At 37.6% G+C, this 7,484-nt stretch overlaps 1 pseudogene across 1 annotated transcript; it reads right to left on the bottom strand.

Annotated features, from left to right (window-relative positions):
* Positions 1-854: 854 nt before the first annotated feature.
* On the bottom strand, positions 855-7,018 carry LOC143549927 (G-type lectin S-receptor-like serine/threonine-protein kinase At4g27290; annotated as a pseudogene). The gene is made up of 6 exons (XR_013138231.1): positions 5,586-7,018; positions 3,250-3,313; positions 2,912-3,158; positions 2,582-2,789; positions 2,090-2,488; positions 855-1,174 (listed from the first exon to the last, which is right to left on the bottom strand). The product of XR_013138231.1 is annotated as a G-type lectin S-receptor-like serine/threonine-protein kinase At4g27290 (transcript).
* Positions 7,019-7,484: the final 466 nt, after the last annotated feature.

Here is a 7,484-nt window from a genome sequence, read left to right as displayed (position 1 = left end):
TTACATTAAAACGTCTCCAACTACTAGAATAGTTTGTATATTTAAAGTCATAATCTCGTGGTTGAAAAACCTTTTTAACAAGATGTGTTCTTCTTATGTCTTATATTTGATTAGGATGATAACTAGCAATATCGAATGTATTTCGTTTGAAGGGCTTCAAGGAATATTTAGACCAATATTATCATTTTCTTTCATATCATTCTCAATATTTAAATGTGGACCGATATCTTCATTTCTTGCATATCATCAACAATATTTGAACTTGGAGTAGGAATATTTGAACTTGGTGTTGGATCGATATCATCATTTTTTTTCATTTAAACAGATTGCTAAAGCGGGTTGCTGAGCCTGTTTATGCTTGATGCTTCTCGTTCACGAATAAAAGAAAAAAAGGTTAATGGTTTTTATTAATTTGCTTTGGGATTTAAACTTTGTTTGGGATTTAATTGATTTGTACTTTTAAATTGGTTAGGCTTTTAACAAACAGGGTAACATAAATTTTGTCAAGGGGTAGCGAAATACGAAACAGACAAAAAAACTTTTTTGCACCGCCGGCAAAAAGTTGAGGGGTCGTGGAGGTTACCCTCAGTTGTGAACTAGGTCCGTCCCTAAGCACAAACACATAGGCTCAGTGACTGATCCAGAATTTGTTGTCAGTGAGAAAAGAAAAGATTGGTTAAGACTGGCCAAATATGTCAAAAATAGATCGGACTCAACATGTCAAATAATGATAATTTAAGTTGATTAATTTCCCAAAGCAAACCATAAATCTCTACGATACCAACACATATTCAAACTTATAACATTCATCATATACATAATTAATTTAGTCAAACAAAAATAACTAAAAAATTGATGAACACATTTCTTCTAATCATCTACCATCTACTTGACTTATAGTTACTCCATTAACCGATGATCGTAAAGAAGGAATTGAGGTAGAGTTGATTTCACTTTCTTGTACAAAGAAAGCTGGTTTTTTGGGAGAAGGAAGTGACCCTTCACCACCCAACATCCCAAGCACAGTCGGCGTGCCAGGTCTATCTTCTACTCGTTGTTGAACACACAGTAGGCCAACATGTATTGATCGCAACACCTCACTAGCAGAATAGGAGGTGAATAAACATTCATCAATCAGATTGAGAGGCTTTCCTTCTTTGTAAAGTCTCCATGCCTACATGAATACAGATAAAAATAAAATCTCAAATGGGCGTTTAAGAGTGTCACTTACTCATACTTCATCACATATATGCACATACGACTCATTGTCAATTGTCACAAACATGCAATACAGATATGGAGAGAGGATCAAATCTGAACCTTTAAATAATAAGGAAACAAAACAACTTTTGTTTGCCCTTGGATCATATTTCAATGGATGATTGTAATCTCCGAGTATTATGATCTTAAACTCCATTCATATAAAACGTCCGTTTCTTTTGTTCTCTCCATGATTAAAAGCCCAAAAAGTTAATTTGTCTCCTCATTATTAGTAATGGTTCTGGTTTGAACTCACATTTTCAAAAATATATGCATATATATCTAAATGTAGCGTGATAAAATATTATATTTTCAATTAATGGATGATAATATTCCTTTAAGCTCGGTCGTCCATTGCTCGTGTTGTGGAGGTGGAATTGAGACCGTTGACCACCTTTTCACTTCTTGTGGTTATACGGCTGTGGTTTGGGATGGCTTAGCTTCTTGGTGCAAAATTCACAGGTTCAGTGGGTCTAAGTTTGAAGATGTGGTGGACTTTCATAATTCTCTTTCGGTGCCTACGGCTAAGAAAGATGTTATTCATGGGATTGTTATTATTGCCTGTTGGAGGATTTGGAAAGCAAGGAATGAAAAAGTGTTCTCCGATAAAGTGGTTAGAATTGAAGAGATAATAGGAGACATTAAATCTCTTAGCTTTCTTTGGTATTGTAATAGGCCAAGATTTATACCGATCCTTTGGGAGGATTGGTGCTTGTTTAAGTTGATGTAATCTTGTTTGTTTCTAGCCCTGTCGGACTGTTTATATAAAGTTAACTTTCAAAAAAAAAATAAAAATGGATGATAATATTCAACACAGTGACACACTTACATGTCCAAGAAGGTTACCATCATGGTCTTCATGAACAAAACCTCTATTTTTCTTTCTGCTTACAATTTCTAGGACTAAAACCCCAAAGCTGAAAATATCTGACTTTACCGAGTAGAGACAAAAAAAATTATTAAACAGTATGGATCGAATTAAGGGATTCTTACAACGTTCCCATGACTCTCTTTGTTTTTGCTTCACTCTCGCCTTCTTTAAACATTCTGGCCAAGCCGAAGTCTGATATCTTTGGATTCATCTGATCAAGTAAAATGTTCCCTGCTTTTAAGTCCCTGTGTACAACTTTAAGCCGGGAATCTTGATGAAGATAAAGAAGACCTCGAGCTATACCTTGAATTATCCTAAAGTGGTGCTCCCAATCAAGTAATGACTTTTTGGATTCATCTGCTCAAGACAACAACTGGGTTTATATGTTGTGTATTTCTTTGCATTTTTAATAGATCTGTATATTTTTTTTGGATTTTATGAGAGCCTAACCAAATAAAAAACTGTCGAGGCTTTTGTTAGGCATGTATTCATATATTAACATTTTCTCTTGGCCTTGAATACAATATCCTAAGAGCTTCACAAGATTCCGATGCTGAAGTTTAGCAATGCATATAACTTCATTCTTGAATTCAAAAAGCCCCTGTCCGGAGGACTTTGATAGCCGCTTCACAGCAATCTCTTGTCCTTCTAGCACACCCTGGTGGATCAAGATTGACATTATTAATAGTATGTACATTTGTGTTGAATGTAAAGTAAATTCAAAGTTGTTCAATATGTACTTATTCAGGTATGAACATCACTTTAATATTAAATTATTACCTTGTACACCGGTCCAAACCCACCTTCTCCCAGTTGGTTGTTGACCGAAAAGTCATTTGTAGCCCTTGAAATTTTTGAAAAGCTAAATAAAGGAACCTCTGAACTTCTCATCTGGCTGTTGCTCTCTGCATCTGATCTCTTCTTCCATTTTCTCCTAATGTAGAGTGCCAATATGAGGCCCAGCAAACTCAGCACGGCTGACGTTGACATAGTAACTATCATAACTACTTTTTTCTTCCCGTGGAACCTGGAAAGGAGGAAACAAGTACATGTCTTTCTTACAAACAATAAGCTGTAAAAACAAAGAATGCATTAATTTGGTAATGTTGTTGGCTTACCTAAATTCCGAGGCTGCAAGTCTAACATAAAGATCTTGCCCATTTTGTGCGTACACTCGGACATCTATTGTAACATCCTAAAATTTATAATGTTAAATAAAGAAAGTTACGTTTAGTGATTTCGCGTTATTAATTAATTAATGTCGAGTAAAGAACGGATCATGGACTTAGATTAATTAAGATGGGTTAAATGAGAATGGGCCTTAGGTCCATGGGCTTTAAGGGATATAAATATCCCCTAAACCAACCTAAACCCTAAACCCTCATTTCATTTCCATCATAATCTCTACACACTCCAAACACACACACACACCATAAACGAGCAAGACCCGAGAGAGAGTAAACGTTAGTTAGTATTAGATCTTATTACACGAGATCTAGAGTGCATAAACAAGCTAATCAAGATCGAACGAGCGCTAAAGGTATGTTCTTGACCTTTAAAGTTTACGTAGTATTGAACGTTTTTACTTAAAGGTCCAAGCTTTATAGTATATACGGGATATATATACGACCGAAAACGGTTAGGGAACGTAGTGGGTGATGTCGAACCATAACAAGGGTATTAAAATCGCCAAAATGCTTGATAAAAAAACTAAACCCGTAGCTGAACTGGGTAACTTCGCCTGCAAAACCATAACTTCGCCTGCAAAAGCTTAACTTCGCCTTCAAAGCATAACTTCGCCTTCAAGGCTTAACTTCGCCTACGGCCAAGTTCGCCTAACTGGTAACTTCGCCTAAGGCCAAGTTCGCCTAACTGGTAACTTCGCCTAAGGCCAAGTTCGCCTAACTGGTAACTTCACCTAAGGCCAAGTTCGCCTAACTGGTAACTTAACCTAAGGCCAAGTTCGCCTAACTGATAACTTCGCCTAAGGCCAAGTTCGCCTAACTGATAAAACTTCGCCTAAGGCCAAGTTCGCCTAACTGATAACTTCGCCTAAGGCCAAGTTCGGCTAACTGGTAACTTCGCCTAAGGCCAAGTTCGCCTAACTGGTAACTTCGCCTAAGGCCAAGTTCACCTAACTGATAACTTGCCTAAAGCTAAGTTCGCTTAAGGTTTAACTTCGCCTAAAGTTAAGTTCGCTTAGAAAATAAATTAAAAACCTAATGGAAAATGTGTTAAGACAGTTAATGTAAATAAAATTTTTCCAAGCTAACCTGGCAGCTCGACCCCAGCCAGGGGCTCTGCCCCTTGGACCCTGCTAGGGGCTGCCGCCCCTAGACCCCGCTGCCAGGGGCGCTGCCCCCGGACCCCCGTTCGTTGTGGGTACTAGTTAAGGCTAGAAAGATGATATGAGTAGTGATAGTTAATTGATACGTATACTTGTTATACAGTCAGCCGTGCACAACTGAAGAAAGGGATTACGATTAACGGTGAACGTAACCGTGTTCAGGTGAGTTTCTAGCCCCATTTATGTGTTATGTTTTCGGGGCTGTGTGCATACTCTATATGTTTGTTAATACACTTATCCTAAGTGATAAGTGTATGCCTTATATGAATGATGTGAAATGTATGAATGATTTCTTGTTAGTACGTGAACGATCTTCGGATATTGCACGTACTGTCAGGTTGTAACGCTATGTATAAGGTAAGTATGATATGTATGCTTATATGTATGAACGTGATAAAGTTAATAAAAGAAGGAAATGATGGTTGTATGGTTACAAAAAGGGTACCGAGCCCTAATAATACTCGAGGTATGATGTATGGTTGTATGGTAACGAAGAGAGAATCAAATCCTACTAATATTTGAGAACTAGGGAACCGAACCCTACTAATATTCGAGGAAAGAGGGTACCGAGCCCTAATAATACTCGAGGAAAGAGGGTACCGAGCCCTAATAATACTCGAGGAAGGAGGGTACCGAGCCCTAATAATACTCAAGGAAGGAGGGTACCGAGCCCTAATAATACTCGAGAAATGTAGGGCGCAATGCTCTTTATAACGTAAGATATGAAAGCAAGTTAATACAAAAGAAAGTATGAAAGTATGAACGTATGAATGAAAGAATATAAGTTTATGTGTATTGTATAGTGTATGATTAACTATAACTCACTCAGCGTAGCTGACTTTTAGTATGCACGCAGGTGAGTAGGATGAGGCAACTCGCTTGAGGAGACACGTGACACTGAATGAGAGGCTGGCATCGGAAGACTCAAGACGTTTAAGTTTAATGTTTCGTTTATTTTGAAAGACAAAATGATGTTTTAAGACAAGACGTGTTTTGTTATGAAATGTTTTATGAAAGCTTTTATATTCCGCGAATGTTTTAATTAACTCTGATATTTAGAACTGCGTTTATGAGTAAATCCAACACGAAAGTAGGGCTACCGGTAACGGGGCGTTACATCTATCAAATCCCCAAACCATAGCAAGCACCCAACTCCACCTGAAGTGATGTTTGGATTTGCAAAGGCAGTGCACGAGCAATTATTCTTGCAAGACCACCTCACAGTCCAGCAGATTCATGTCACTTCTAAAGACAGCATTCTCCATGTCTGGTAATTTCATGCTTGAAAACTTATGATATCCCTCTCCAGGCCCACAATCCAAGGCTATGCTCCGTCTACAAACATGTGTACCATTATCAAGACTCGCGTTGTCTGAGATTTTTAGTTCAAATCCTTTCAAGCACCCACAGTTAGGAGAAGTGGCAGTATTACAGATCCCATACGAGCCACATACTCCGTAGTTGTCACAATAATCTACTGGTAAGGTGTCAACACGCATCCAATCTCGGTTTGGAATTTTTAGCTGCAAGAACTCAAATTTACCAGCGGGAGTTATCATATTTCTTGACAAGTGTATGGTGGTATTGCTTGTAGAAATATAAGTAAAATACATCTCGTTCTGATCCGCCACCAAATAACTAACGTATGGCGGATCAGCAGTGTCAGGAGTACTAAGTGGCCGACCAGAAAATGCTATGCCATTATACGGCCCGATCCTGGTTTCTATGGCGGAGTTTTTTCTAATATATGATTGTTGATATTTACCCTTAACCGATAAAAACCTTAATGTATACTCACCTGGGGAAGGATCATCCGCACTCCGCCATGATGTCAGATACGTTTCTCTTCCGGTTATGAAGTTCTTGCCCGACTTCATTCCTGGTAAGAGGGTATCTCCAGGGTAATCAAAACTTTGCCAAATAACATTTTCATTTCCATTCTTAATAACCATATTGCCTGAATCCAAGAGTTGTACTATAAGATTTAGATTTGTACCAGAAGCCGAGGAGTTGGATGACCAAATGACTTGGTTAATACAGTTAACAAGAGTCAGATTTCCTTGGTTGTCAAGTTTGACCACACCTGAGTTGTCTAGAAGTGGAGTATCACGGTTTGCAACCCACGCAATCGTTGGCAGTGAAATGTTCTTAAACCATATCCCCAGGTAACGATTTCTTGAACTGCCCGGGCTAAAGAAGCCTAGCTCAAATATTGCTTTCTCTGAAACAATGGTCTGACCATCTGAGATGTTTTGATGTATAGCTATGGTGTCTGAAGATCGGGAAGTTGTTAGCATTAGAAAGAAGGTGATCGTACAAGGGGGTAACATTTTGGTTTGATTGATAAGTATGCACAAATTATTTGAATTCAACTTGATAACACTTTTATGGATTAAGATGAAGTCAAAGTTCAAAGAAGGTGGACATTTGTTTTAATTTCAGTCATTCTTTAAAGCATGAAACATTCTTAGTCAATGAAAAGTATGTAAATTGATAGTTTATTGTTTTCAGTCATTCTGTTAACACCCACTAATCATTTAAATTATCAAGTATTTAGATCATTTCTATGATTAAACCCAGCCCACAGATCTTGACCTTTAACCAAAATATAACCTTTTCTCTTGAAGAATCCTGACTATGAACAAACCAAAACCCGGGCATTTCATCGAAACAGCTTAAAGGCAGTCACGAGATATATAGTCTGAGAGTGTCATTCTTGCAAGCAACTAATCATTAAAATTGTGAAAATTATTAAGGTTATTTGGGACATTTGTGTCGTAGACCCCACAAATATCTAACCTATAAAACATTGACAACTTACACAAATTCTTCTTGTTAATTTTTTTTTGGTTTGAAACTTTTAATTTTGCTGATTATGGACAAACCAGAATACCCGGACATTTAATCAAACAACATAAAGACCTTCACAGAACAGAATATAAATCTGACTTCCATGCATCAGATAACTATAAAGTTACCATGTGAGAATGTTTTGACAAATGGTGT

This window comes from Bidens hawaiensis, unplaced genomic scaffold (genome assembly GCF_021521415.1).
Source record: "Bidens hawaiensis isolate Kalapana, Puna unplaced genomic scaffold, B.hawaiensis_p1.1 tig00000978_1, whole genome shotgun sequence".
NCBI lineage: Eukaryota > Viridiplantae > Streptophyta > Magnoliopsida > Asterales > Asteraceae > Bidens > Bidens hawaiensis.
This window is presented reverse-complemented; position numbering and strand designations above follow the sequence as displayed.